This window comes from Myodes glareolus, chromosome 24, assembly GCF_982192425.1.
Source record: "Myodes glareolus chromosome 24, mMyoGla1.1, whole genome shotgun sequence".
Classification (NCBI taxonomy): Eukaryota; Metazoa; Chordata; class Mammalia; order Rodentia; family Cricetidae; genus Myodes; species Myodes glareolus.
Window position 1 is genome coordinate 31,632,865 of NC_142049.1, and position 25,286 is coordinate 31,658,150.

At 47.8% G+C, this 25,286-nt stretch overlaps 1 protein-coding gene across 7 annotated transcripts in view; it reads right to left on the bottom strand.

Moving 5' to 3' along the window:
- Positions 1-25,286, bottom strand: part of Apba2 (amyloid beta precursor protein binding family A member 2) — a 223,930-nt gene that overhangs the window by 154,986 nt on the left and 43,658 nt on the right. For all 7 annotated transcript variants that reach the window (XM_087901553.1, XM_087901551.1, XM_087901556.1 and 4 more), the window contains exon 2: positions 24,253-24,329. The gene's annotated coding sequence lies outside the window, so the exon portion shown is untranslated. The remainder of the gene's footprint in view (positions 1-24,252; positions 24,330-25,286) is intronic.

Consider the following 25,286-nt stretch of genomic DNA (forward strand, 5'->3'; position numbering starts at 1 on the left):
CATTACAACAAAGCAAAAGCATGATCAACAGTCAGGATGACAATATAACACTGCGCATGCATGATCAAGAGTCAGGATGATATTATAACACCGCGAAAGCATGATCAACAGTCAGGGTGACACTATAACATCGCAAATGCCTGACAGTACGACAGTAACACAACAGCTCACCCAGAGTGAGCAACAGTCACCATGACAACACAGCTCACCTCAGGGGTCAATAACAACTTCAGCTCAGGGGTCTAATTGACAGCCAGGAGTCACACTTGTGGAGGACTGAACTGTGTCTGTCCATGCCTTATTTTTCAAGCTCACTGGTAAGTGACCAGATATTTCCATCATCCTAGTTTTTCATACCTGGATAATATGATTCCAGCCAGGTCCTTTGTTTGTTCCTGTCTAAGGGCCAGGTGGTGCCAGGATTCCTCTCCACACTGACGATGGACACACAGAACCCTCATGGGTGACTGTTGATGGGGCCAGGCCTTCAAAGAGTCGGGGTACCTATGCATGGCCACATAGGTCTGAACACAGGAATGTGGCCTAGCTCTGAAGGGGAAAAGCCCAGAGCAGGGGTGTCTTGGTAAAAACAAAGTACACTCAGCATACAGACTGCTTTTTGTATTTATTTATTTATTCATTCATTTATTTATGGCACTAAGAATTGAACCAAGGGTCTTAAGCATGCTAGGCTAGTGATTTACTACCAAACTATATGCATCCCTTTTTATTTTGAGGCAGAGGTTGACCTCATGAACAAGATGTACAAGATAAGACTGAAATACCTTGTGCCCAAACATAAGAAATCACCAAGGGGCCAGAGAGATGGATCAGTAGTTAAGAGCACTGGGTACTCTTCCAAAGGACCCAGGTTCAATCCCCAATACCTGCATGGTAGCTTACAACCATCTGTAACTCCAGTTCAAGGGGATTCATTACCCTCTTCTGATTTCCTTGAGTATTATACAGACATATAGAATACACACAACACAGACACACAGAATGCACATACACACACAGCAAAATATCCACACATAGAAAATAAATAAATCTTTCATTAAACAAAACTGCTTAAAATATGAGAAAGCAGTGGTTTGTCAATGTGGTCCAGAAGGTAGCCTAAACTTCTAGTATTTTTGAACAATATGAGCAGAAAAATCAGTATGTGGCATGGAGGCCCCCTGGTGCCCACCGGGCTCACCCAGAACGCCTTGTACACAACAGTCATAGGAAGCATGAGTCCTTCACGGACAGCACCGCGCTGACTGCACAGAACCCGTGTGCATCATCCTGTGAGCTTTCAGTCACTCCAGCAGATTCATAATCCCTAATGCAACGTAGATGCTGAGTGGCTGAGAAAACGGTGAGTGACAGGAGACAATGCCGTGCGTGTGCAGCACAGATGCTGTCTTCCTAAGTGTTGTCAATCACAGGCGGCTGAATCCATAGATGTGGTACCCAGGGATGCGAGGACTATGATGCAAAATGCAACAGCAAAACCAGGAATTCACGAATGTCTGGATGAAGTGATAACTAAGCAGCCGTCTCCCGTATAGAAATCCCAAACCATTTATTTATGCACACGCTCTCCCTATGATCCTCATGCTTTAGATGGCTTCCTCCTACAGAGTCCTTTGGAGAGGAAGAGGGTAGTTTTACATTGATTATGATAGCATGTGATATTCGAGTACTACTTCACTTCTGTGGGGTTTCCCCTTATAACTCATAACCAGGAGAAAAACATTAAGGAAATTCAAACTGAGGGGCAGTCTACCCAGGTCCAATCCCTTAATCCTCAAAACTGCCCAGATCATCAGAAACAAAGAAAGTCTAAAATCTGCCACTGCTCAATGTGGGCTCCATGGTTGTGGCAAACGGCCCACTGTGGCATCAGATGCTGGGGAAACCATGGTTGGAGATGGTGTTTCTCTGACGGTTACCACCGCTGCAAACTCTCCTCACATCTAAAAGTGTTCTAAGGTGACAATATCACCAACAGTGACCGAAGGAGCAGGAGGCCTCCCACAAGGCAGCACTTTCCCCCTGTGACTGACGGCCTCACACACCTGCCCACACATGCTGGAACAGCTCCCAAGTCTCTGCAGATGCCCCGGTCCCTGAAGCTGGTCTGCCCTGATCCACTGCCTTCTCAGAGTGGTCTGAGAGCTCTGCGCTCATAAGCATTCCCCTGCCTGAGGCACACAGATCCATACACGGGTACACACACACAAATACGCACACAGACATGTACAGATACACACAGGCACACACATAGGAACACATAGGCATGCATATAGAAACACAGGCACACACACAAATACACACAGAGACATATATAGATACACACAGACATGCACAGGTACATACAAACACACACAAATACACACAGGCGTGTTCAAACACACAGGCACACACACGCAGACAAACTCACACACAGATGCACACAAGCAGGCACACAGGCACCTAAAACTTGGGGGAGAGGGCAGCTCTTTTGATCCAAAACAAATGAGCAGGTGACTTATTTGGGTATCTTCCATCCTGGGTCACCTACCATGTAGCTCAGCCATCCTCTCTGCCCCCTTTTCTGTCTCCTCTCCTCACATGAACAAAAAACAAGAAGCATGGCTGAAACCAAACCACCTCCACGCTGTCTCTTATCTGTCATGTCCCCTCAAGCGAGGACATCCAAGCTGCAGGCTTGGGTCCTTCCTCATGCCATACTTAAAACTTCCCTGATAATCAGACGTCAGCTTCTTGAGAAGCCACTTTACGTGATCTAGGGTGTCCAAAACCACACAGCTTCGTCAGCTTCCACTTTGAAACACACTTTACCACACAGATGCTGAGGGCTGCACAGCCACACCCAGACCTCATTCACATTTATTCCAGCCGACATCAGCAAGAGGACCTGTGCAGTCAGATCATCAAACAGAGAGGGAGCAAAGAAAAGGAGAAAAGAGATAAGGAGAAGGGAAGGGGGCGGATTATTAACCTTCCCTGGGTTAATACAGATAGAGAAGCCAGAGAAGCTCAGAGGGCTGAAGGCTCCTTGAAGCTTGCAAATCTCAGAGCCCTGTGAGTCAGACCCTTCCCCAGGCACCAGCCTCTGTCTGCATGCTTCGGCGAAGTCAAATGACAGCAGATGCAGAGGCACCGCACTGGTATAACCCACCTTGCTGTCACCTCTCTGTGGTGAGGGATCCCCACCCCCCTGTCTCCAGCAGAGGATGGGGCTTCCCAGGAGGAGTCAAAATTATACTTTCAGTTCCTCGGTGTTCCTTGAAAAGCTGCCTTGCCTACTAATAAGCTGCCAGCAGACTCTCCACTTCCAAAACCAGAGATTTAGGGGGAGCCTAGGAACAGGTTAGGGTACACAGGCCTGCCTCCAACAAAAAGCTAACCCACCCCAGTGAGCCCTGCAACATGGTTGCTGGCTTCAGGTGCTCCCTGCAAGGTCACAGAGCAGAACCCCTGATTTTTTTGGAAGGGGGGTGTTTTGAGACAGGGTTTCCCTGTGTAGCTTTGGATCCAAGTTGGCCTCGAACTCACAGATGCCTACCTCTGCCTCCCGAGTGATGGGATTAAATGCATGTGCCACTAATGCCTGGTAGCACCCCTGATTTTAAGGCTCATTGCCATGATGACAGCCCAGGAGACTAGGCACTCTAACTTTCATTCCTCATGGTGGGCAACAGGATACCAGCCCAATCATGCCTAGGCCAATTTGGAGGTGTGCATAAGAAACGAACCAGCCAACAGGAGCACAGCCTGAGGGCAGCAACCTCATCCCTGAGTGTGGGGGAAATCTCTCTAGAATCTTGGTCCATCTGCCCCACAGCAGGACACAATGGGCTGATGCAGAGTTGAATCAACCAGCCTGGGGGCTAGACCACACAGCTTACCGCGCTCAACCACACAGGACCGCAGACCCACTGTTCACTCCCAGGCTGGGGTTCAGCTGCCTCCATAGGGCTGCCCCAAGTTCATCAGGTATTTCCCAGGGTTTAGTGTTTCAGAAGAGCTCAGGGGTAAGCCTGTATCTCCCAAAAGCTGTGAGTGGCTATGACTGTGGCTGGGTACAGGTAGAGGAGCTGGGGCCCACAAGAAGCCACAGCTATTCGTGAACAGAGGTCAACAGTGCAAGACCCAGAGGCAGAGCCACTGGTGGGAGGAGCCACTGATCAGTCCTGACACCACACTGAGGTTTAGCCTGCTCTATACAGTAACACAAAGCTAACACTAACACAGTTATGATGGCATATGCCCATCCAGATAATGGAGGATAACGTCGCCACCGCAAAGCCCTTACTGTGACATCAGTAGAGTCTTTGGGGCCATGCGTAAAGGAACAGACTGATATTCCCAGGGTCAGCATCTTTAGGGCCTCTTTTCCTGTCTCCCTCAGCCTCTTAGTAATATGTGGACATCAACTGGTACACTTGGGGAATTAATTATGGGCCACCTGATGATAGCAGAATCTGTGGGTGCTCAAGCCTCTGTGTAAAACACCCTAGCATTGCCCCAGAACCCTGTGCATCCTCCAGTAGACATCAAACCACCCCCGATGATGTACTGTAACTAATGCAGGATCAGCACCACGAAGAGAGTCCTGGAGAACAGGAAGGGGCCGAACAGACTCACACAAGTACAACTGTCCCCAGATGCCTTCCCTCCACAGCTGCCAATAAAGGCCAACTGCACTCTCTTTAATGACATGGTGCAACACAGCCAGGCGTGAGTCTAAATGATGAAAGGAATGAAAGCAAGTACCTACACCCACACAAAAGTAAGGCACATGTGGAATGTGTGCATACAAAAGCAAACACATGGAATATGTACCTACACCACCTACACCACAAAAGAGTAAAACATGTGTATAGAACATGTACCTAACCCACAAAAAAATTAAGCATGCATGAAATATATACCTAGGCCCACAGGAAAACAAACACATATGTAATATGCACCTACACCCACACAAAAGCAAACACGTAGAACATGCACCTACGCCCATACAGACTCTCATGACAGTAACTAGACTATGATCCATTAACTTCCACCCACCAAACATGGGCACAGACAGTCAGAGCCTCCTTTGAGGACACCCTCTGGCTGTATGCAAAGCCCCACTTGTCTCCGGATCTGCTTAGACACTGCAACACAATCTCATCCACCCAGAGCTCCAGCACCCTCCGGCTTCATGGGGAAGCACACATCGATAACCAATGTGTTTAGAGGCTTCCCTGAGATTTTTTTCAACTGCTAGAAAATACCCTTTACCCCTTCTAAGGATGGAAAACATTCCCATCAAAGCCCCAAATCCTTAATGCTAACAAAGCAATCCACCGCAAGTACTTAGCTCCGGGCCTGAGGAGACTACAGGACTCTGTGATTTCAACGTGAAAACCATCCAGTGACTTTCATTTTCATTCAAATCAAGGTCAACTTGAAGCCTTTTACTGCTACCCTGTGTTTATGCCATACTTCTCTAGGTACGGTCACCCCACAGGGGCCACGCTCCATCTGACTCTGCCAGTGATGCTCACAGCCATGCACCAAGCACGGTCTGACTCCACAACAAACTTGTTATGAGCGGTTCCTGCCCCTCAGACGCTGCATACGGACACACGGCCACGGCTTCAGGGAGAGTTTGAGGCCCTCCCCCATACCCCTTCCCCAGGGCAGCCTGAACAAAGCATCCCCAGCTCACAGGGACCTGGAGGAAACAGGACAGGCCTCTACCCAGCACAGCATCCCACTCCCACACATCCTCTGACACCTGTCTTAGCAGTGTGTTGTCCCTCTGTTAATGACCACCAAGTACATATCTTGAGTGAAAACGGAGAGCTACTGTCCCAGAAGGATGGTCCAATTGCTATTTTACACATTGCAATCCTCTTTCTGCCTAAACACGTTTATAAAATGAGCATTTCTGTTACAGTCATTTCACAGAATTAAGAAGGGGGTGAGGGGAGAACTGAGGTTCAGAGGGACTACCATTAGTGAGGATTGGACAAGGCTGGTCTTCTGTGGACCTTTGTCTACTCTTTGTCCTCCCAGGACTCCTGCCCCCACCATCCTAGATGCCTTCAGCTCCAGCTTCACCAGGGCCTCTGTGCTTCCCATTAACTCGCCAGCAGGTGCATGGCACAGTCCCCTCACATACAAGGCTAAGGGCTCCGCGGACATGGGCCATCACTCCCCTGCATCCATGATCCATTCTGCAGGGGAGTGAGCACAGGAGGCATGAGGCCCTGTCACTCAAGCACTGCCCAGGCCTGGTGTCCTGTCATCAGCACCACCACAGCTCTCGGAGTGCATACATGTACAACCAGCGGACCGGCACTCATGCTAACCTGCCAGCCCCTTGCCAGGCCCAAAGGCTCTGCCACAGATACAGACCTGGGGCTGCCTGCTGTGCCAAAGCGTCCCTGCCATCCTGGTGGGCTGTCCCCTAAGTCCCACAGAAAGCCACTCTGAAAGGTCATAGGTCAGTGGTCTCGGAACTGAGTGCCCTCACCTTGTACCAGCGACATTTCACTAGAACACATTGACGTGCAAGACAACCAGCAGGGAATGACAAGTGGTAAAACCAGAAACACGCCCAAAATGACCATCGCCCGCCCTTCTATGTAGGGTCTCCTAACACCCCAGCCTTCACCGTACTGAGGCCTCTGGTCCCTCTGTAGCTGTTTTTTTTCCAGTTTTTAATGTGATATATATATATATATATATATATATATATATATATATGACAACAACTTAAGAAGATACTTATATGAATCAGAGGTATAAAATTTATTTATTTTATTTTATTTTTTCCATTCAAAAATTTACACTTCCTCCCCTCCTCACATTCCCCTCTCGCTCCCTCACTCACCCACCCTCCTCCACCCCTCCTTAAGAGAGGGCAGGGAACCCTGCCCTGAGGGAAGTCCAAGGTCCCCCCCCACAGTCAGGCCTCGGAAACTTTGCGTCCAAAAAGACTAGGGTCCCAAAAAGCCAGTACATGCAGTAGAAACAAGTCCCAGTGCTGTTTGTAACTGCACTGAAATATTGTTTTCAGTTGGCTGGAGACTATCAGCCAACGCTCTAGAAACAAACCAATCAGCACGCTCAGAAACCAAGACCCACCTCCAGAGAGGATGGAAAGATACCACCCCAACCCTCCCACCATACCCGGACTTATCCCTCTGGGTGGAACAGGCAGTGATTTTGCCTCATCTGATTAATGAGAAACATTCTGCAGGAAATACAGAGTCTCAGAAAATATGAAGTAAAATAGTACAAAATACGCCAAACAGAAAAACAAATCCTCCTGTCTCCTCTTAGACAACTAGAGGTCCCTACCTAGAACAGCCTCACTGGCTCCTTTCCTGACTCTCTGTATTCTCAGTAGAGGTGAGCTGACACCTGGACAGGCCTAGCCTGGAATATGTGTCCTGTGCTTGATTGATTTCTGATAGAAGGGACAGCCACTCCAGCCACACCCCCAGGTAGGCCCTCAAGCTCCAGGCCTTTTTCTGGATTTTTACATGACCACCTCGAACTTCAGTCTTGACTAATTTCTCTCGCCACAGCCAAACACCTGATGCTGGCTAACTTAAAATACTTTATTTGGCCTGTTCTACAGTCTGGGAAGACTAAGAACATGGTGCTGGAATCTGGCACGGGCCTACTAACTGTACGGTAACATGGTAGAAGGCACGGTGTGGGGAGATGGTATACAAGGTTGAGATCCTCTCCCTCTTCAAACAAACGCCAAAATGGACACCAACCCTGATGACCTCATCTAATAGTGGTACTTATCTCTCAAAGTCATTCCCATATGATTTTATGGCTTACATTCTCATGCAACCTTCACAACCTTCCTGGCCTGTAATCACTATTGTCCACATTGACCCCGAGGCCCAACCCTCTGATAGTCTCTGCCCATGCCCAGAGGAGCTAACCAGCAGGTCTCATTTGGCCTACCAAGCTGTCCAGTTCTGTAGCCCATGGCCCTTCCAGCCCTAGAACCCCACCCCCCCAGGACAACGGAAAAGTCTTCCTAGACCCCAAGCTGTTGGCTAACTTTCCCATCCACACATGACCAGACTGGTTCTTGTCACCATCTGGGCAGGACTTGGCACAACAGCAGGAAGAAGCAGGGCAGAGAGGACTGGGGCAGATGCACCAGGTGGCAGGAGCCCAGAGCCAGGCCACTTCAGGCTCTTGACCTCCTTAGAGACACCTGTGCTCCAAGGACTGTCAGTCATACACGAGACTTCAAAGAAATGCATCACTGCAGAAAAAAAATAAATCTCTTCTTGTCCCAGTTCACCTGCAGGAAAGAGGAAAATGCCCCTTTGCTTTCTTTTTCTCTTTCTTTCTTTTTCTCTTTCTTTCTTTGTTTTGTTTTTCAAAACAGGGTTCCCCTATGTATCTATTAGTCCTGGCTGTCCTGGAACGTTCTTTGTAGGCCAGGATGGCCTTGAACTCACAGAAATCCACCTACCTCTGCCTCCCAAGTGCTAGGAATAAAGGTGTGCACCACCACACCCAGGTGCCCCTTTTCTTTTGCAATAATGGTCACAAGGGACCATGTGTGCAACGCCTTGCTGTATCCGAGAAGACCAACAATGGCACCCTCACTCCCCAAACAGGCTCTGCTCAAGTAGCAGCAGGTGGCATGTGGGCTGTGGACCCCTGGAGTGGGGCTTCAAAGATGCCTGGCCATTTGTGCCCAACACTTCAGGAAAGAGGAAAAGCAGGAGAGGTGTAGGCAACACTCTGGAGCCAAGCAAGTAGGGAGGAGTTTCTGCTCGCCTGGTGTGGCAAGACAGCAGTCGACTCCACGTCTTCCCTAGGAACAGACCTTGGTTAACATGACTTAACACAGCCTCCAATGGCTTAGTAGGGTGTGGTCAACATTGATAAGGCCAGAAGCACTGTATGCAGGTACTGCAGTGGATGTGTTCCTCTACTGATGGGCAGTGGGCTGCTTCCTGACTCTTCTGTTGTGAGTCCTGCAGCAATGACCCACAAGAGTCTCTGTGATGTGCTAACTCGGAGTCTCTCAGAGGCACACAGAGAGCAACAGCCGACTTGAGTGGCATTTCTATTTTTAGCCTTCCATACTGACCTTGATAGTGGCTGCACCGACTTGCCAGAAAAAAAATGAATTGTCCCTAGAAAATGAACTCAACTAGAGATGGTCACATTAATCGAAACAAACCAGACTGAGAAAGACAAAGTACATGTGTAATAGGGTAGGATTATTTACTTGAAGGGTGTCTTGGTGCACCTGAAGTGTGTTATTTGTCTTTGTCTGTTGCTACAACCAAATAACAGAGGCTTGGAACTTTTATGGAGAATAAAAGGTTAATTTAGTTCATAGTTTAAAAGTAGTCTGCAATCAGTCTATCCGTCGGTCGACCTTTGGAGAAGGTGTGTGCCAGAGAAGGTTCACTTGGCAAGGACAGAAGTTAGGAAGCAGGAACAGGAGTGACCCTTTGGCTAAGGACTGGTTCCTGAGAGAACTGACCGGTGAGCTGCCTGCTGAGGTTAGAAGGCTGCCTTGGATTCCTTGGAGCTGTGAGTCCCCTATAGTGGGTGCTGGGAATTGAACTTACGTCCTCAGCACCACTCACTTTTAGGCCCTCACTCATTTCTTCAATCCCTAATCCCTTCTGAGGACACCCACACAACAGCCTCACCATCTTCCACTAGAACCCACCCCTCAGACATCATCCTACTTCTAACACTACCACACCGGGACCCAAGCTTCCATCCACATCCCTGAGGGAGGCTGAGGCACCCTGTGTCACTGTCAAAAAGCTCAGTGTACCTCCGTGATGATGATGATGATGATGATGATGATGATGATGGGGCAGCATGAGGAGGGGCTGATACACACGGATCTTTAACAAGGCGTGCTTCATAGGTGCTCAGGAAAAATAAGACCTTGAGCTCCACAGGGCCATGCTCTCCTGTCGTACCATGGGGCAGGGTGCTCCACATGCCCCAACTTAGAAATCCTGAGGGTGAGGCTGTCCCCACAGTCAGGCACTGCCCTAGGATAGGAGTACAAAGGCTAGCCAGTATGGAAACACTCCAGGGGAAGCTGACCCATCTGCAGGCAGCAGTGGCCCTGGAGCCCAATGCAAGTGTGGGCAACTGTGGACAGGTGTGAACACAGTCTCAAGGACCACCCTGCCTGCCCCCATCCTGCCCCATGCCACAGACTGGCACCAGAGTCAGATAGTGACTGTAACCCCAGGTCAGCTGTACAGTTGACCAGTGGCTCTGTTGCTGGAATTTGACGGACCTCTGCTCCAACCCCTGCTCTTTAGAGACACTACTTTCTAAGTTCAGTTATCCATAGCCAACTGCCGCCCACAAATATCAACTAGGAAACCCCAGAAATGAACACTTCAGTGACTGTGAATGAACTGCAGTAATGTATGGGTTATTCATTACTGTTGGTCTCCTACTGTGCCTAATATGTACCTCACTCAGCTTCGAGCAGGTAGCACAGTCGGTGGCTTCAGGCACCTGCAGACCATCCTGGGCACTGAGGATGAGCAAGAGCCAACTGCTAAATTGGGAGAGGAAGCTGGGTTCCATGGCTGCTCCCTACAGCTATGTTGAGACCCAGGAGTCAGGTGCGGAAGGGCCAGATGCAGACCTGTCCCAGATACCCCTTTGCCAGCACAGAGGCTCTCCCCCGGAGACTCCCTCTACGTGAGCAGCTGCACGTTTGAGCATAACGTCCCAAAATACATACTGTGTGGTTGCTTCCGAAGATACAAATAGACTCTCGAATATATACAGCCAAGACTGACATTATTATTTTCAATGGCTGTTAATTCAAACAGAGATAAAATGTTCCCCTCTCTCAGCCAGATGCAGACGACGCCCCAGTTTACTCACAGACACCGTTGAACTGAAAGGACCCTCCAGGCCACCGCTGAGGAGAAACGGTTCCTGAGCCTAGGGAGCCCAGCAGTGAATCTAGATGTGACGCCGTGTCCCGCTTCCACAAAGTCACATGCTGAGGGAAACAAGGCCATACCAGAAGGGCTGGAGGTTATAGCCTTCAATGGTGGCAATATGAGTGCCAGGACACAGGAGACGGGAAAGCCAGGTCACCCTATCAAGCCTTCCCCAGAAAAATGCAGGGCCGGTTGTAGAACTCCATAACCTCCCGTTCTTGGAGATATAGGAATTACAGAATAGACAGCCCAGGCGGTTTCTCCTGGGAGGTCATGAGATGGAACACAGTGGTCACTGTGGCCCAGGATACTGATCTGGCCAGCAGAGGCAACGAGCACCAGAGAGCAGATGTCCCAGGCTGGCGTTTTAAATATTCTAGCATAGAGATTAGCAAGAAGGCCAATGGCCCAAGGAGGAGACCAGGGCTTTGCTTTGCCTCCTGAGTCAGACTCTAGAAGTGGTGGTCAGATGCTAAATCCCCAGTGTCTCGTGGCCCACTCTTAAATCTCCTGAGTATTCAGAAATGGGAGGTGGCATCCAGTAATACCCTAAAGAGCTAAAGAGATTCTGCCCAGGGAGAAACCATCTGTGGTCACAGAATTCTCCCTGGGGATATCTCAGAAGGCCAGCCAAGAGGCTGTTGGGGTATCTGGGTTGCACAGAGCAAGCATGGGCACCAGATTAAGTATGTTCTCAGCAAGATCATCTCCAGGGTATCTCCTCCAGGAGAAATCAGAATTGAGCACCTGTTGGATGCTCAAAGTGTCACCGTGGTCATCAGCCGCCAGACTGCCTTTTCTAAAGACACCACACCCCTCAGGCTCGCCTACTGGCACTGGCAAGAAGGGATGAGCAGGTGCAGGTCTGATGACAAGAAGGGAGACAGTTGACAAGAAAAGGGGCATGCACAGGCCTCCCCCACCACTGCATTCCAGGGCACGTCAGACTGTAGCTAGGCAGGAGACTTGGAGGTCTCTGCAATCAGCCAGCACATCACTGGATAACACCTCCCTTCACTGGGACGCAGCTGAGACTCTCATTGCCTTCATATAGCAGAAAGCTCCCAAGCCCCTCTGACTTCCCTGGTCGGGGAAGAAATGCTCCTGCAGGACACGTGCCCAGGGACGGTGGAGTGGGAAAGGGCCTCACTGCTCTGTTAGTAAACAGCCTAGTGGGTGATGAATTAAATACAATATAGGGCAAAGAGCAGCATTGGACAGGGACGAGCCACACCAGGCCAGCGGACGCACCAGCAGGAGGGACTCTTTTCCCAGTAAAGGTCTCAACTTTCCTTCCAGTAAAGGTCTCAACATGGCATCCGCCAGCACTACGCTCCACTTGGGCAAGGTATTCATAGTGACTGGCTGGCCCTGGTCAACCACATAAGCTCTGTCCAGTCTCTGCCACCACGGGGCAGGGTGCATGGATCTGTCAGGAGGGTCCTGGAGGCCCCTGCCGCTGCAGTACTGAATATCAGGCAGGGGCATGGCCCTGCAGAAAGGGGCCAGCTTCACCCTCTGGCTCCTTACCCTCAGGGATTGCAGTGGCGTTCCTCCGCCGCGGTGGGCGGCAGAGCCATGCTTCCTTGGTGAGATCTGGACTTCGGCAAAATGTCCTTCCTCCTCCCTCTGATGGAATTAGGAAAAAATAATTAAGAGGAGAACAGATGGCAGCCACTTAAAACCTGTTCGTGAGAACCAAATCAACATGATGTGGGAATGGGGGCGAGTCTGCTTTTCTGGATCAGTGGGCACCCCACATTGTAATCCCCAAAGTAAGGTGGAGGGGGGCTGTGGACACAGTGGATGGAAGTTTTGTATAGAGAAAGGATAAGAGCCCAAAACCTAGGAGCAACCACAGAAAAGCCACTTTCTCCTGCGGCAATGAGGCAATTTGGAATCTACAGGGGGCCCTGGTTTCAGCACCACTACAGGGACATTTTCTAAGGACAGATCAACATAGCCAATGAGAAGCCCGGCATCATTGCCCTGCGTTTGAAACGGTGATTGCAGGCTGATTCTTCCTCTCCCTGAGAACTCTGAGAACCCCTCACCCATAGGCTACCTTAGTTCCCTTTCTGCTAATGCAACAAAATACCTGAGACTGTGTACTTTACAGAGAAAGGAGGTTTATTCAGACCATGGGTTTAGAAGTTCCAAGTCCAAGACTGAGGGCTCCATCAACCTCAGCTACATCAACGCAACCGCTGGCTGCATCAAAGACAAGAAAAGAGCTGCATGCCAATGAGACCTAGTATATCAGGGGAGCTCACCTTAACACCCAGTCACAACAAATGCCTTCTAAGGACAACCCCCAGTCAGTCCCTCCTCTCAAGGTCCGTCACCATACTGGGGATCAGTCATCCAGCACATGAACCAAAATATAAACCACAGCAAAACCTCCAAGCAGTCAGATCTATCAAAGCCACCAACCACAGAGAAACCCTTCAATTAGCAGACCACATGTATTAGCCTTGTCAGTTGGCACTCGGGGTATTTCATTCAGATCTTATCAAACTCTCAGATAAATGTACAAATAGGTGCAAACCCATGGGCGAAGTTCTGGGCCTTGGAACTCATGCAGGAATGGGTGACAGACAGGGAAAAAAAATAAAAAATAAAAGAGTTAATCCTTCAAGTAAAGAACACAATTCCAGAAAATTACCAAGGAAATTAAAGAGGGGCCCCCAACATGTAAAGAGCCATAAGTCACCCCATCTTAAGACAGGAACCCGCCAAGCAATCTGAAAGCCAGTATGAATTTTCTTAGACCTATCTGGCAGCTTCGAGTGCAAATGCCTCCCTCCCCTAAGATCTGAAGGGATGAGTGAACCCAGAACCACCTGAGACCTCATCACCTGGAGCAGTGGACTCCCGTGACAGGCAGCAGGTCTTAGGGCCCAAACTTTACCCCCACATCCCCACTCCGCTCTCCGTGAAGGAGCCACAGTAAAGAGTGGGAAACACTCCTCCTCTCAGGCCTGGAGAAGTGGTGACCCCCAGTCTTCCTTTCGCACCTTGCACAGGTACTTCCCATGATGGGTTGACTTAGAACTTTTCTACTTTCCTGTGTCGAAACAGGCACTGTTTCTCACTTCCAGAACAGTGTTCCTCAAATCCCTTGACCTTCAACACTTGGTGATGGAACTGTTCTTGTATTCAGATGGTTTTCACCAGCATCAGGCTATCTATGTTCCAAGCTCATGAAGTACATGCATCCTAGACTCCACGCTTTCTGATCCCAACCATTATGGCTAAAGCCACCGTGCGTGGAGAGGCAGCTGCATGAGAAGAAATATGGGAGGTGACAGATGAGGAGCACAGCCCACAGAGGAAGATTACAGAATGCTTCGCTCCCGGGGCCTCACACCACCACCCCGGCTCCAGCACCCTGGCTCCAGCACTGCAGGATGAGAGGCGTCCAAGAAGCCAGCCACACACAGAGGACCACAGCTGGTGGCTCCTAACCAGAAATATCTGGCATATCTATAGCTAGCGTATCTAGCAACGCCACAAACTCACAGCAACAGAAAACAGAATGGAGGTCTCCAGACACTGTGAGGGGCAGCGAGGAGGGAGGAGCAATTGCTGAAGGGCAATAAATGTTTCCTCTTGAGGTAACCAGAGAGAGGAGAGGGTCATACTGCACTGAGAACAGGATGTATGCAAAAACCTTGCATGGTTCAATCAAGGAATGATAAGAAAGAAAGAAAAGAAAGAAAGAAAGAAAGAAAGAAAGAAAGAAAGAAAGAAAGAAAGAAGGAAGGAAGGAAGGAAGGAAGGAAGGAAGGAAGGAAGGAAATAAAGAAGGAAGAAAAGAAAGAAAGAAGGAACAAAGGAAGGAAGGAGGGAGGTTGGAAAGGAGGGAGAGAAGGAGGGAGGGAGGAGGGAGGGAGGGAAGGAGGAAGGGAAGAAAGGAGAAAGGGAGGGAGGGAGGAAGGGAGGGAGGGAGGAAGGGAAGGAAGGAAGGAAGGAAGGAAGGAAGGAAGGAAGGAAGGAAGGAAGGAAGGAAGGAAGGAAAGACAGACAGACCTGGCTCCAGTCTGCTTGAGCTTGGAGCTGGAATGTCCCCAAGGCCTCCCATCTGATTTCTCTGCACTAGTAGGACACAGTACAAACTTCAGGAGGTGGGGCCTAGATGAAAGAAGCAGGTCATTGGATGGATGTCCTTAAAGGTTACATTATGACTCCATGGCGCCCCCCACTTCTTTCTTCCCTCCCCCACCCCCCCCAGTTGCTATCTCCTGAGCAGCTCTCTGCCATGATGTTCCACCTCCTCACAGGCTCGTAAACAATGGACTCCGCTAGCCATGGACTGAAACCTCTGAAAACAGGAGCCAAGATAAGCCTTTACTCGTTTAAGTGCTTTCTTCAGGGTTTTTGATATGACGACATAAAGCCAGCACAGTATATACTGTAGGACACTCTGATGGTTCGCCATGGTTGTCAACTTGACACACCTGGGAAGAGGGACCTTCAACTGAGGAACTGTCTCCATCAGAATAGCCTGTAGATGTATCTGTGGGAGCACTTTCTTGATACAGATAGGCTCAGCCCGCTGTGGGCGGTACCATCCTTAGACAGCCGGTATAAGAAAAGTAGTTGAACCTGAGGCTGGGAGTGAGACAGTAAGCAGTGGTCTTCCATGGTCTCTGATTCAGTCCCTGCCTTCAGAGTCCTGCCTTGCGTTCCCATCCTGACCTCCCTCCACGACAGACCACACAGCCTGTGAGCTGAAACAAACTCTCTCCTCCCCAGGTTGCTTTCGGTCATGGTGCTTACCACAGCAACCGAAAGCAAACCAGAACAGACAGCAGCCATCTACCATAAAAGTTAATGAATTCCCGTTACTTGAGACAGCATGGACACTACTGGACGTCATTCCAATAACGGAAGTAAGTCAGCTGCATAAAGTCCAGCATTGCCTGAAGTCGCCCACACGGAGCATTTAAGAAGCTGATCCCAGGGAAGCTGGGAATAGAATGATGGTCACCAGAGGCAGGTGCACCAATCAGAAGCATGCTGTGGCATAAGATGAGGACAGTAACGTACTGTGTGTTCCAAATAGCTACAAGAGGGCCTGCCGCATGGGTCAGCAGAGCAAGGGGCTTGCTACCAAGCCTGACCACCCGAGTTCAAACCCTGTTCTCTGACCTACATATACACACTACAAAACTCTATTTTTAAAAAAGCTACAAGAATATCATAAAAAGTACAAATGTTTAAAGAGATAGATGTTTACCCTAGTTTGAACATTATGTTGTATACAACTTATCAAAATATCATGCAATCACCATAAATATACACAAGTTTTACATTTATGTATCAGTTTTAGAAATAAAATTAAGGCGCTGTGTATGGCTCAGTCAGCACAGATGCTGAGTTTGGATCCCAGCACTGACATGAAACCCAGGATACGGCAGGATACACCTGTGATCCCAGCCCTGAAAAGCAGAAGCAGGAGGCCAGTTCGGCTAACCAAATCAGTGATCAAGCAGGTTCAGTTGGGGACTTGCCCTCAAAAGTTAAGATGGAGGGCCATTGGGAAGGACACCCAAACCTCTGGACTAAATGGGTGTGCACACCACATACACACATATACATTAACACTCATATATATAAACACACCAAGTAAATAAAATACATTTTATTAAGATGGCTAATGGTAAGTTTTTGTATTATGTGTATTTCCCCCCCCCCCCCGATTTAAAAATCCTACCAGTAATAGCACATTCCTGGAGAGTCCTCTAAGACCAACAGGGAGGACTAGCTCTCGAAGTTCCTGGGCACCAAGGAGATGGGGACAGATGTGGTGTACAGCGTATCTAGGTGGTCTCGCCCATGAAGGGTGAAGGGGTGGAGCAAACCAGAAGTGACCATGTTGACTTGTGGTTTTCAGGAAGGGGCAGTTGACACCTTTCTGTGTCTTCTCTTGAAATGCTGGTCTCCCTTAACAGGACACCAAAGTAGCAAGTAGCAACAGCAACAGCCACACAGGGTGATGACCCCTGCATGGGGGCGGGGAGAGAAAAGCACCTTTCTCCCCAGTTACCTCCAAAACCACCAAAGAGCAAAGCCCAAGATCTTGGCACAGCAGGGGTGAGTAAGGGTCAGGGGGCCCTGCTGCTGGGAAGCCTCAATGTGATGTGATGCCCTGAGGACAAAGGCACACGGGAGATGACTCTGTCGGGGGGGGGGGGGGGGAGCAGGAAATCTGCATACTCTGTGCTGAGGGCCTCAGCCCCACTGCCCCTCACCAGATCCAGGGCCAGCCACCAACCTTGTCTGTCCCTGCCCTGTTCCCAGGGCAGGAGGCTGTCCTTCCTCCTCTGACATACACCCAGCAATGCTGGCTCAGCTCCAGATCACCCCAATGGAACAAATGTCATTTCCCAGTAATGCAAAGCTTGTGTTTAGACTACCCCATGCCCTGTAGGAGTGCAATAACATTATGTCTAAAATATACACATCCCATTAGAAAACACTGCTCAGAATTCTAACAACCATCCGAGCTGTTGGGAAGACTTACTCAATCTGGAAAATCCAGGGACCAGGGCAGGGCAGACGGAAGGGTTATCAACAATGGCTGCCTACCCCTCGCATCTGGGAGATGTTTATAACTGTAGCATGATACTGACTGTCCTGACTGGCATTAGGAAGATAACTATAGAAATGTATTAGTTAGATGGTAGGGCTCCAAGATGGGAAAGCTATGCATTAAAACCTTCTTTGCCACAATGGATCATGAAGTGTAGAGCTGAAATATGCCTGAACAGCAGAAGAGAAACCTAATGCACAGAGGCCTTGGGTTTACTCCTATTCAACATACATGCACACACGCACACACACACACACACACACACACACACACAAATGGCACATTTTTTCAGAAATGTGGATGTAAATAATGTAGTGGTACTTCATTTGCATTTTAATAAATAAAGCTTGCCTGACGATCAGAATGCAAAACAGCCACACTAGTCAGCCATACAAGCCAGGCAGTGGTGACACACACCTTTAATTCCAACAGCCATACTACTTAGCCATAGAGGCCAGATGAAGTGGTGCATGCCTTTAATCCCAGCACTAGAGAGGAATATAAGGCAGGATGAGACAGGAACTTGCTCTCTTTCATTCTGAAGACTTCATAGAGGTAAGAGCTCTCTAGTGGCTTGGCTGCTTTGCTTTCCTGATCTTTAGGTTGAACCCCAGTATCTCTCTCTGAGTTTTTATTAATCATGTTACAAAAATATATAAACCAATCACATAGTAAACCATATTTTGTTATCCAGCTTTACTACTATAACAAAATGCTTGAGATGACCAGCTTATAAAGAGGAAAGGTTTATCTGGGCTCACAGTTTTGGAGACTGTGTGTCCACAGTTGGGTGGCCCTATTGCTTCTAGGCCTGTGACAATGTAACCCATCATGACAGAAAGCACATGGTGGAACACAGCTATTCATCTTGTGTAAACACAGGAGGAAGAAGAGGCAGAAGGGCTTGGGTACCACTACCCCTTCTGGAACACACTTCCAATGACCTGAAGACCCTCCCACTAGGTTCCACCTCTTAAAGGTTCCACAACTTCATGATGGAACCACCCCAGCAATCCAGGACACTCTGGATCCAAACAGCAGCACCCGCCATCATCAAGTCGCTGCATCTGCCCTCTCATATGGCTGGCAGTGTACCCTGCATGCACGTGGATGGACACTGTGCTGCGACAGCATGACAGCTGAGGCAAGGTCACTAGGCTGTAGACATTCACCAGGTCCACTCCAATCTTGTCTGTGTGTGTCCCACTGCTGACCAAGAATATCATTCTGTGGTGCAGAGAAGACAGTACACAGACAAGAGCAGGCTGACCTGGGGCAGGTCAAGACACACCCCAAAAAGTAGATGTAGCCTAGGAACTGAGCTGGCTCAACGGGGATGGGGTCTGTATCAGGGACAGAGATGGGAAGGAAGCCAGGAAAACATTGTAGGCTGGGAGCCCAACAGGGATGGTGTGGGAAGATGCATAAAATCCAACTCAGGCTGTGCACCCAGGGAAAGGCTGCATGGCAAGGGACTGTGCACCCAGGGAAAGGCTGCATGGCAATAAAGCCATGTGCTGCTAGATGCTGAGCCCAGATTGCCCAGCAGGAAAAGGGGAGTGTGGGGTTATTACCCAGATGATGACAATGCTCTCACCACTGCACAAAGCGCTGAACTGCTTCAGTGACTCAACCTCATAGGCAACACTTTGTGGGGGGAGGGGGCGTTTATGTGGTGATTCTGTGCCCGCCCCCCCCCCCAAATAATATTGAGATCCCAATTTCCAGAACCTAACCTATGACATTATTTGCAGGTAAGATCTTTGCAGATGATCAAGGTCATAAATCTGTAGCCAAATTCTGTATGACTAATGTGATAGTAATATTGTCAACTTGACAAAAGCAAGAATCGTGTGCATGCAAACACACATACTCACACACACACTCGTGCCTTAGAGCATATTTGTCAGGCACTGTCTACGTTAGGTAATTTAGGCAAAAAGACTCATCCAGACTATAGATGGCACCATTCCTTGAGGTAGGGCCCTAGACAGCACAGAAAAGGGAAAGCTGATTGAGCTATGCCATTCACCTCTCTCTACTTCCTGATGGCAGACAGTGTAGTCAGCATGAGCTGCTACCAGGGTGGGCTGAACCCTGGAGAATGGCCAGCCAAAAGAAGTTCCTTCTGTAGGGGTATTTTAGCACAGCAACAGGACTAGGAACTAAGATGATTGATAATCTTCTAAAGCAAAGGAGAAATTTGACCTGTAAGACAGAGCCCAGGGGTCTCCTGCGATGCAAGGTTAAGGCGTTTTATGCTGTTGTTTGGTTCAGTTTGCTGCATGTGTTTGTTGCCGTTTCTTGTTTGTCTCAAACAAACAACTGAATAAGACACCAGAGCGAAAGCAAAGACTATTACAAGCGAGCCTGTACATAGAGCCATAAGGATAAGAGCCGGTCCAGCAGACCCTTGATTTCATTACAAGAAAGAAAAGTTCTCTGAGGGGTGGGCCCTTGAGGTTATCCTAGGTGGCTGATTTTTCTGTTCACTGGGATCGATGTCATGCCTAGAGAAATCCAGGACCATTCCAAAGGATGACCTTTCTTGGTCATTAGGCTTGGAGTTAACCTTATGACTCAGAATCACACAATCTGACCCTACCTTCCTCCATCATCTGGTAAGAAACAGAGAAACGCACTTACCAAAATTAAATCAAGACCAGATAAGCAAATTAAACAGACCCACAACTGCTAAAAGTAAATAAATAAATAAATAAAGTCATCAAAAGTCTCCCAAAACCAGAAAATTTCAGCTCAGAATTCCACAACATTTTCAAAGAAGAACTAATACCAATACCCCTCAAATATTTCCACACAATAGAAACAGAAGGAACATTAGCAAACTCTTTTTATGAGGCTACAATTACCCTGATACCCAAACTATAGAAAAACATCACTAAGAAAGAGAATTACAGATCAGTCTCACTCATGAACATTGATGCAAAAATACTAAATAAAATACAGGCAAATAGAATCCAAGAACACATCAGAACCATCATCCACCACAATCAAGTCGGCTTCATCCCAGGGATGCAAGGATGTTTCAACATATGAAAATCTGTCAACGTAATCCACAATATAAACAAACTGAAAAATAAAAACCACATGATCATCTCATTAGATGCTGAAAAAGCTTTCGACAAAATACAATATCCCTTCATAATAAAGGTCTCCAAGATAGCAGGGGTACAAAGAATATACCTAAACATAATAAAGGCAATATACAGCAAGCCAACAGCCAACATCAAACTAAATGGATAGAAACTCACAGCAATTTCACTGAAATCAGACAAGGTTGTCCAATCTCTCCATATCTATTCAATATAGTCTTGGAGGCCCTAGATAGAGCAATAGGACACCAAAAAAATATCAAGGGTATACAAATGAGAAAAGAAGTCAAACTCTCACTATTTGCTGACAATATGATAGTTTACATAAGCGACCCTAAAAATTCTACCAAAAAAACTTCTACAACTCATAAATACTTTCAGTTATATAACAGGATACAAGATTAACTCAAACAAATCAGTAGCCCTCCTTTACACAGATAATAAATGGGTCGAGAAAGAAATCAGAGAAACAACACCCTTCACAATAGCCACAACTAGCATAAAATATCTCTGAGTAACTCTAACCAAACAAGCTAGAGTTATATGACAAGAACTTTAAATCTTTGAAGAAAGAAATTGAAGAAAACACCAGAAAATGGAAAGATCTCCCATGTCTTGGGTAGGTAGAACTAACATTGTAAAAACGTCAATCTTACAAAAAGCAATCTACAGATTCAATGCAATGCCCATCAAAATCCCAGAAAAATTCTTCACAGACCTCAAAAGAATGGTACTCAACTTCATATGGAAAAGAAAAAAAAAACCAGAATAGCCAAAACAATCCTGTACAATAAAAGAACTTCTGGAGGCATTATAATCTCTGACTTCAAATTCTACTACATAGTTACAGTACTGAAAACAGCCTGGTATTTGACATAAAAACAGACAGGAGGACCAATGGAACCAAATCAAAGACCAGTATTATTAATCCACACTCCTTCGAACACCTGATTTTTGTCAAAAAAGCAAAAAAAATCAAATGGAAAAAAGAAAGCATATTTAACAAATGGTGCTGGCATAACTGGATATCAACATGTAGAAGAATGAAAATAGATCTATATCTATCACCGTGCACAAAACTCAAGTCCAAATGGATCAAAGACCTCAACATAAAGTCAGCCACACTGGGCCTCATAGAAGAGAAAGTGGGAAGTACACTTGAATGCACTGGCACAGGAGACCACTTTCTAAACAACCCCAGCAGCACAGATACTGAGAGAAACAATTAATAAATGGGACCCCTGTAACTGAAAAGCTTCTGTAAAGCAAAGGACATGGTCAACAAGACAAAACAACAGCCTACAGATGAGAAAAGAGCTTCACTAACCCCACGTCATACAGATATCTGATCTCCAAAATATACAAAGAACTCAAGGAATTGGTTATCTAAAGAACAAATAATCCAATAAAAAACATGGAGTACAGACCTAAACAGAGAACTCTCAACAGAGGAGTCTAAAATGGCTGAAAGACACTTAAGGAAATGTTCAACATCCTTAGTCATCAGAGAAAAGCAAATCAAAACAACTCTGAGATTTCATCTTACACCTGTAAGAATGGCCAAGATCAAAAGCACTGATGACAACTTATGCTGAAGAGGTTGTGGGAAAAGGGAAAACTTCTGTATTGCTCGTGGGAATGCAAACTGGTACAGCCCCTTTGGATATCAGTGTGGCGATTTCTCAGAAAATTAGGAAACAACCTTCCTCAAGACCTAGCAATACCACTTCTGGGTATATATCCAAAAGATGCTCAATCATACCACAAGGATATGGGCTCAACTATGTTCACAGCAGCTTTGTTTGTCACAGCCAGAACCCAGAAACAACCTAAATGCCCCTCGACCAAAGAATGGATAAGGAAAATGTGGTACATTTACACAATGGAGTACTACACAGCAGAAAAAGTAACATCTTGAATTTTGCAAGAAAATGGATGGAGCTAGAAAACATTATTTTGAATGAGGTAACCCAGAAACAGAAAGACAATTATCACATGCACTCACTCACAGGTGGTTAACATAAAGCAAAGAAAACCAGCCGATAAATCATAATCCCAGAGAACCTAGACAACAATGAAGACCCTAAGAGAGACATACATGCATCTAATCTACATGGGAAATAGAAAAAAGACAAGATCTCCTGATTAAATTGGGAGCATAGGGACCATGGGAGAGAGTTGAAGGGGAGGAGAGAGAGGGAGGGGAGCTAAGAAAAAGGTAGAGCTCAATAAAATCAATTATAAAAATTTAAAAAAAAACACAGAGATACCAAGGGAAAGCTCCGTGGCAGAGCTGTGCTGTCACAAGCCAAATGACAACCGAGATGACTGACAAGCCACCAATCCTTTCCTGGAGAGCCCTCAAAAGAACGGCCAGACTAGCACACTGGTCTTGAATTTCAGTCCTCCAAAGCTGAGAGACCACAAACTCATGCTGTAAAACCACCCTGCTAGAAACGTGCAGAACTGGCCGCTCTACCTCCCCAGGAGGAGGTGCCCTTGAGATGACACATCTTCACATCCAACCATAGTTGCAGGTACCTCAGACCAGCCCAGGGACCCTGCACCATTCACTTGGGACTTTCTGTAGAGCCCCCAGCCTGCCTTTGGATAAAGGAGCCTGCCCACAGCAACAGCACCTTTGGGCTGGCTGCCTGGGTCGCATACGAATGGTCTGGGTGTGGAACAACGTAAGAACTGTTACTATCACACAAGGCACAGAGACCCTGCCCACTTCCTGCCAGCTCCTGAAAAATCTCTGAAAGAGGTGATGGATGCCCTGGGCTCATCACCACCATCCGGGAAGGAGGGTCTCCAATAATGCATCATGGAAGATTGAAGGCATCCTGACAGCAGAGACAGGAACAGTCATTCCCATGGGCAAGACACAATTGGCAGCTTTCTGGTCATTTGTCCTCCACACATTGCTGGCTCTCTGTGCCTTTTTCACATCTACAGATGCCCTAGTTCCACATCTGTAGACCCAATCAACCACAGATCAAAACTGTTTTAATTCCATAAGTCCAAAAGATGCAAAACACTTCTTGCCTACCAAACCCTCCAGAGAACAGCAGAGACCACATGAATGGTATCGGCATGGCCTGGCCTTTTCCTAACCTGTAGTCTCCCTACAGTATGGTATTGGGACTCCTGTGCTGTCGTACTAGGATTACAATGGCCCAGTCCATACTGAACATGGGTGCAGTTATGTTTCTTGCCATCCCCAAAATAATAAAACAAGTATTCATATAGCAGTTGCAACATATGAAGTGTCAGAAATCATCAAAGGAGGATGTATGCATGTCCCATGTAAATCTTGAGCACTTCACATGGGGGACTGGAGCATCCTCAGATCCAGGAACCCACAGAGGCCCTTGACGCCATTTCATGGATACCAAGTGACAACTGTCGGTGTGACCATTTCAAACCAGACAACGCTGGAAATCAGCGTGAGTATATTAGAGTTTGGTTAGAGAGAGGTGAGACTGTGGCTGAGCATGTGAATGGGGACTTGTCCCAAGGGCACATCAGGAAACGCGGAAGTTGGGAAATACATCCCACTCACCGGCACTCTCCTCACGAAGTCCAGCCTCCACGAGGTCACCTGGTCGAGCTTTCAGCAGTGCTTCGGTGTCCAGAGAACTGCAACAGAAAGATTACAAACACCGAGTCAGTAGGCTGGGAAGGCAATCCACTCCCTCATAGACGCAGGGCAGAGTCAGAACCCAAGTGTTCTCCTCAACAGGCAACATCTGGAAATACAGAATGCAGCTGGTCATGAGTTTCCTGACATCTTCAGGGGAGACCTTCATGGTCACACGTAAAGGTCAGCACAGACCACTAACTGGCCTACAGACTGGAGCCACACTGAGTATGTGAGGGACAGACTTCTCAAACTCTTTTGCAGGAAGACCCTGAAATCAAACAAAATATCACTTCACACCCCCACACCCCTCTACACACATACGCCCCCGACACATTAGGGATCCGTTGGTTCCCAGCTTGCTTTTTCCCAAAGTAGCAAAACACTACACAAGTTCTGTGAAGTATCTGTGAAGTTCGAGATACTTCTCTTAAAACGGTGTGTGTGACATGTGGATGGGATGCTTCTGCCAAATGCAATGAACAAGGACTCTGCAAAGAAACGGTGACCTTGCTCAAGTGCCAGTGCTTGAAGAGAGCCACCAGGTGGGCAAGAGATACCATGTCCTCCGCAGCTTGCTTGTTCTTTCAGCCCTGAACTGCAAAGACAGACACCTTGGTCCCCATCTTAGCTCTGCTCCCGGGAGAGCCTAGGAAGCCTGCACACCTGCCTGAGCTTCAGAGGGTTCTGCAGCCCAGACACTGAGTTGGCACCACCTCCTACACATGCCCTCAGTTCCTTCCTGCATACCCTGCCCTTTCAAAGAAGGAGCTGCCTGGGAATAAACGCTTCCTTGAGCGCTAAGGCAGGCCCCTGCTGCGTTCTCTCCTACAGCTTCTTCAGACAGATTTTCTGCCCTGCTCCTGGAGTATGCCACCCAGCTGGAGCCTCCCAACTTCTGGGATCCACTATCATGCCTAAAGAGAAAGAGTAAGGAAACACAGATCAACCCCCCA